Source organism: Hibiscus syriacus, unplaced genomic scaffold (genome assembly GCF_006381635.1).
Source record: "Hibiscus syriacus cultivar Baekdansim isolate YM2019G1 unplaced genomic scaffold, ASM638163v2 tig00110502_pilon, whole genome shotgun sequence".
Classification (NCBI taxonomy): domain Eukaryota; kingdom Viridiplantae; phylum Streptophyta; class Magnoliopsida; order Malvales; family Malvaceae; genus Hibiscus; species Hibiscus syriacus.
In genome coordinates this window covers 517,970-525,378 of record NW_024062763.1, presented here as the reverse complement: position 1 = coordinate 525,378, position 7,409 = coordinate 517,970, and positions in this window count along the sequence as shown.

Genomic DNA, 7,409 nt, shown 5'->3' with positions numbered 1-7,409 from the left:
AGTTTGGTACTCACATTGGTACTCAAAATCGAAAATAAAGTCAGTGCTAGAATTGAAACTTTTAAAATTCAGTGATTAAATTGATACAAAGCTAAAATTTTGACATGGAGTAGTTTAAATAAAAATAAAACCAATAAATCACTGAAATGTACAAAATTGGATTAATTAGTAATAAATTTATAATCCTTATGATGCTCTAGCTGTAACACCCTAAATCCGAATAGGCCTAAAGTGCTATATTGGGTTGTCAGAGCAAGCATTAAATTTTAAAACCTTTTTCAATTCCATTTAAAACATATTGTATGGTACCAAAATATGCATACACGACTGTTATAAAAATAGTTTTATAAATAGAATCTTTGTGACATATAATTTAAATCAAATAATACAACTGAAAATTTCATAATCTAGATACATAAGTAAGGGATTATAAATTTACATTGTATTGTACTCTAGAAGGGATGCTGGAAATTTTGTTGTTAGAGTGCTTATCGAATGACTCAACTACTAACATGCTAACGAAAACATCAGAACATTGAGATTACAAAGCCGAATAGTATAATAACTAATATAGAGTAGAATTATGAGTCTCATAAACATAAGCATTCTAGTAGAAATGGTGATAATCAGTGGGTGTATTCATGATCCTAATCAAGTGCTACCTACTTAAGGTTTAATTGTTTTATCACTATAGTAAGAGTCTCATGCTGCCCACAATCATTTGCTAACGTCCTCTCCATGAGTGTACTTATATTGGGCCTCTAACAATACTAGTAAACTGGGGGGAACCTGATAATCACATAGCCTCGGTAAAATTCGAAATGAGTTGTTGAATAATCTTTTGGTCTCACAACGCCTTCAGGTAGATCGTGGAGGGGAACCCGATCTCACATAAACATTGGTAAAATTCCCGTCCAAACATAGCATTGGCTCGGTATCACATAGCCATCAAGTCAAAAATTAAGGATGTCTATTGTACTATATTGATGCAATCACGCATGCATACTTGGGTGCCCAAAGGCCATAAGTAATAATCAATGCCCCACTAGGGCAAGTAAGGCAGCTTAGTTACACACTAGCATAACTCATTACACCTAAATGAGTTCATCCTCTCACTGGTTGTTATCTCTCTCGTTCTCTCATTTAACACTCGTTGTTATGCAATGATTTATTAGTCTTTTACATTTATTGGTTCATTAAACCACACTGCTCTGGTCATTTAACACTCAAAGGCATTTTGGCCATTTTCACTTCTAAATATTGTTGTTACTGTTAACTTGTTGTATTATTTACTAGCCCGACATTTGATTCGATTTGTTCACGTAGTACATGATTCTTATATTATGTGATCCATTGTAATACCCCAAATTTTGGAAAGTGACCAAAATATAAGCTTTGAAAGTTTAGGGGCTAAATTATAAATTTTGAAAAGTTTAGGGATAAAAATGTAATTTTTAAAAGTTATATATTTTGGCCCGTAAATTAATAGTTTATCCCGAAATAAATATTTTTTGGAATCAACATTTTGATTCAGAGTTTGCATTAAAAGCTATAAAAAAGTAAAGTCTGATAAGAAATCGGATAATCGGATCAAACCAAAATTTCACGTAAATTTGAAGGATGCTAGATCAAGGTTGGAAATATTATTTACATATTTTAGAATAGTGAAATTTAGCATGGATCAATAGAATTGAAGTTAATTTTCCCTATTTTTCCGAAATTAGGGAAATATAGTGACTAAATTATAATTTTTGAAAATTGCATGAGTACAGTAGAAAGTAAACTTCAAGTTGGTTCATATTTGACTATGGATATTTTAATGGAAGATATTTCAATGGAAATTGGTAATTATCATGATTCATTAAAGACAAAGTTGGAATTTCTCATTAATTAAAATTTGAATTCAATTATATTAGAAATATGCCAAGTGTATTAAGTGATAATTGCAAGAAAAATCAAGAGAAAATCAGGCATCTTCTTCAACATGGCCGAACCACAATAGCTCAAGAGGTGAGAATTTTCAAATTGATTTTTAGGTTTATTCGATTGATTTTTTGATTAAGCTATTGGATATAGAATCAATCCTATTGAAATTCTCTATCATTTGGTATAAAAATTACATGGAAATCATGCTTAGATGTTGAGATTCATGAATTGGGTGGTTGAAGAACGTGTTTAATTTTGAAGATTTGATGGAAGATTTTTATGTTATTGAAGTTGTTAAATAATTCTAAAGCATGATTTATGATTAAAATTAGGTATATAAGTATATATGAAATTCGACCATGTCTAGGGTTTATGGAGTTGATTGAATTTGAATTAATTTGATGTTGTGACTGGAATAGCATAAATTTGATGTGAGGAGGTTGAATTCATGCTTGAAATTGAAATAAAAGGTTACCCTAGTATGTTGTTGATATTTGTCCATAAGGGAAATAATAAGGGGAAAATGTTAACAAATTCCCTATTGTCTAGAATTATAATAGAAGTGTTCTACAATCTTTGAAGATTGAATTGAATCAATTTGGAACCTTTAGATAGTAAAGGGACTATTTTGCAAGTTTTGGAAATTATGAGACATTGTTGTGAAATTATGCAATTATGGGTATTCAATGTTAATGTTGAATTATTGAATGATGAAATTTAAGTTGGAGTATTGATTTTGGACTAAAGTGCAAGTTTGGCGAAATTTCCATGGTGAAATTTGAATGGTTATGAAATTTAGGGACTTAATTGCAAGTTTATAAATGTGATGGTACTATTTGAGTGTAAAATGTCAATGATGGAAATTATTACTTGAATGTTGATTTTCAAGTTTAATTATATGTGTTTGGGATCAATTTGCAAGCTGGTAAAGTTAATGGTTGAATTTGGAAAAGATTAGGGAAAATTAAGGTTGAAATTGCAAGTTTTCAATTGTTAAAGTATTTGATTGAGTATATTATTTACATGCTGGAAATTTCATTATTTGATTTGAAGTAAGTAAATTGGTGAAGGACCATTGTGAATAAAATGATAATATTGATTTGAATTCTAAAAAGAACTCATAAATAGGACTTAGATGCAAAGTTTGTGAAAGTTGAAGGATTGATGATAGAAATGAATATTTATGGAATCGAATAGCTATTTTGGAAAGTTTGAAGTTATGATGGAATTTCGATTTAGTTTTATATCGATTTAGTATTGATTACGTTTATAGAATTTATTTTATCCGAATTAGATTATGTTAGTATAATACTAACATATAGTTTGAAAATGGTGTTATGTATATGAAAGTTGAAGGATTGATGATATAAATGAATATTTATATTGTGAACAACACACTCCAAGGTAAATGATACCGAGAGGATTTTGATAAAACTCATAGGTTCGGGTCTAAATTCATTGGGTTCGGGTCGAAACTCATGGGTAATTTGACTATAGCTAATCATATTGCACTGCTCTTACAATGCAGTACTAGTTGAACTTGATTGCTACTTTCTTTAATTAGAAGTTGCAAAAATAAATCAGCACTAGAAGGAGGGGTTGAACCTCCGACATTGTGGTTAACAGCCGCACACTCTAACAAGCTCAGCTATTCCAGCTTTTTGCTTCTTGTGTAATGCATATTGTTTAACTCTGATAAAGAGTTGCAGAGCTATTAAGGAGAGTCAAAGCTGCCCCATTTTGATTTTAACCCAGCAGCATATTGGATATTGCATCCTACAAGAAAAGTTGGAAAAAATATAATCATATTCGTGTTAGATACTTACAATAACATAAGCTTCTACATCCACAACTTATTTTGTGTGTTGAATTTTTCATGTTATATATATATATATATATATATATATGATTGCCTACGTACGTGCACCAAGAGTAGTTGCATCTGAAAAAGCAAAAATAAAGGAGAACGTTTTCTTTAAAAGCACTTTCATGCATCGGGTATGAAAGTTTGGCTGGCCAATGAGTAACTCTTGCGGTTTATATTTATATGTATATACCTAAGATAAAATCATTCGTAAATAATATGCTGAAACAAATAATAATAAACGAATACTATTGATTTAGAAATAATTTCGTTTGTGTTGGTATAATCCTTAAAATAGATATTGTTCCCCAAAGATTAACACAATCTTCTAAACTGTCACACCCTGATTTTTATGAGAATTTAAATCTTTTTTTGTAATTCAATTAAAGGACTAAATTGGTAATTTTTTGGAAATTTATGGGACAATTTTTGAATTATAGGAAGTTCAAGGAACAGTCCCATAATTATCCCTTAGAACCCCTAACCCCAAAATTAAAAAAAATTAGATTAGGTGACTAAGGGGTTTCAAACCCCTGTCACCTAGCTCAACAGCCTATGCCTTAGCAATTAGGCTAGGGCACTGTTTGAGTTATATATATATTTGGTTCATCCTTTAATTGGCCAAAAACAGAACCCCGGTGTGTGTTCTGAGCCAACCCCCAAAAACCCCCCAAATTATTCACCCTTACCTCGTTTGCCTTCCCCATCGTTTCTCTGTCTCCAATCGTCAGTGAGAAACACCGACCGTCTCAATCAAAGCGTCGACGTCGTCCGATTAAAACCCTCAAGGACATTTGGTGCGAGTTGTCGCCATTCGTCGTGGAAAAACCAAAGAAATTTTGTCGAAATCTCCAGCCCGCCGTTTGTTTTTTTTTTCCATGAAATTCGGCCGATCAAGCGACCGTTCCGCCTCACCGCCGGCGTGATTGGACTCGTGGCCTCCTTCCGCTCAAAACCCAGGCCTTGAGTTGCTCTGTCACCGTCATTTTTTCGATCACCCGCTTGGGTAATATCTTCGACTCTTTTCTTTTTTATTTAAGTAGTTTTGGTTGAATTTTTTGGACTAAAATTGGTTAATTGAGATTAGTGGAAGCTCGTGGATGAATCGGCCAGTGGAAATGGACCCTGCCGCAGGCGCACGCGCCGTCAGTGCGCACGCGCCGTCAGTGCGCGTGGTGGTCTCGGGATAGTCCAGGAAATTTCTATAACCAGGTTGACCTGACCCAACCCGACCCGAACGGTTGATCGGTCTGACCGTTGAGTTTGACCGGTATGACCATTGACTTTGACTATGATCGAAAAAGTCAAAAATTTCAAAAAGCCCTATTTTATATTTTTTTAACATTCTGAGTCCGATTCTGAAGTCAATTTTTCCAAATTCAAACCCGAAAGCCTCCGAATTGACCGTAAACCCAAATATGCTTATGCAATTAAGTGTTTTCATTTTGGAATAATTAAAGACTTGGGACTGATTAATTGTTGTTATTTGAATGTACTCAATACTTATTTGATCGTTCATCGGCTCGACCCAACTCTTCTCAATCCTTTAGACCACGTGAGCCCATAGTCACTCGTATGAACCGTGAATGCCCTGATTGGAATATTACTTCAACATTAACTCGGTTTGCTATGAATTAGGTTCATCACTTTAGTAGAGCGTAACGAAGTCGGTGCTCGTTAGATCTTCCGGACTGATACTTTTTGCGAGGTGTGCTCCTTATGTGTCATATACATGTTTTAAATATTTGTTTGAAATATCATGTGCATATGATTGTTTTCTCTGATTTGAAATATAATGTTTGAACTGATTTGACTACTATATAATTTACCTGATTTGAAGTATGATTCCTGATTTGTTGAAATTTAAAGCATGATTGCATGACTTATGATCTCTGGTTACTGTTTTATTTAATTGATTATCTGTCTAAAATCTGATTTACTGCTACCTCTAGTTACGATCTGAAAAATGTTTTTATTCGGGATACTCTGGGATCTAGTATGAAGACTCTGGCAGGTTCAGTCACTGCTGGTAATTCCTTTTATAGGTTCAACACCGACTGGTAATTCCTTATGAACCTAAGGCGACCTTTGGGTAGGCTCTGAGGCCCTGAGAACTTTCTTGGGTAGGCTCTCAGGCCCGAAGGTAATCCCTTAGGTTATGCAGTTCTGGGGAACTACATATGGTGTTCGGTTGGAGGGCGATTCTGAAATTTTAAACTAAAAACTCTACCGATATTTTAATTACTATGACCTGAACTGATTTTAAAAACTTAATTGTATGCTTTATTTATGCATTGTTGGAACACACTGAGCTCCATAGCTCACTCCCACAAATTTCTCTTTTTTAGATACTTTTTGGATAGGCAACCCGTACCTGACACTTGGATGATCTACACATTTGTACATTGAATTTTTGTTGTAATGTTTTAACTTCCGAGCTGTATTTAATATGGGTGACATGTTCCTATGTTTTGAAAATATTGCTTTCGTTATTGATGTTAGATTTGCCTCGATACTGATTTCAAAATATTTTATTTTTACGATTTTAATTTAATGAATTTGAATTTTGATGCTATTAATTATATTTTTGAAGATGTTTAATTATAATTTGGATTTTAAGTTATCGAAGAATGTCTTTGGAAATTTTTTATTATAATCCGTTAGATCTGGCCGTGACGCATAGACCGGGTCTAAGGGGTTACAGGTTTTGGTATCAGAACTTTAGATTTTCAAAACCTCAGACTGTGAATGGGTCCAAACTGAAAATACGATTTTGAAATATTTTACAAAACAAGTCATAAAGGCCATGCCACCAAATATTTACGAGTTTAACTATGTTTGGGACTCCAAGTGTCAATCTAACCTTAGGTTTTATCTTTTGTAGTAAACTCGAGATCCACCAAGATTAGTACTAGTTGTGGTCGTCGACTTGGCTGTGGACGAGGTCGAGTGACTAGATTTGTGGACCTTGTAAATGAGATGCGTGTAGATCCCCCACCTCCGATAGATGATCCTGCTCCTGTGACCCCGACAGATCTGCCTCCTGTCTCTGGAATTGGCTTGCTTACTCCGATTAGAAAAGCGACCGTTACCGAGCTCAAGTATACTAGAGTTATATTAGATGAGAATCTCGGATATCAGTTTCTCCAATTGATTCAGGGAACGATCAGAGCTGCATGTGTTGGACCCGAGGGCCCCATCTCTCATACTCTTATTGCAGATGGAGTTAGGACGTTTAGTGGCCCTACTGGTAGTGTCCCGACTAAGGCTGACTATTGGCTCTGTGATACTGAGCGACGCATGAATCAACTAGATTTAGATCCGCAACAATGTTATTTAGGAGTTGTCTTTATGTTGGACGGGAATGCCCAAACTTGGTGGGAGTCTGTGGTCAGCGATGTTCCGGTCGATCGTTAGACCTGGGATTTCTTCAAGGAGCGCTTTAGGAGCCGTTTTCTAGGAGAGCATTATCTAGCTCAGAGACGACAACAGTTTCAAGAACTGGTTCAGGGAGACATGTTCGTTTCTGAGTGCGAGATCGAGTTCTTGAAGTTACTAAAGTATGAACTCAGTCTGGTACCTAACGAGAGAGATAGGTGTCGGAAGTTTTATCAGGGAC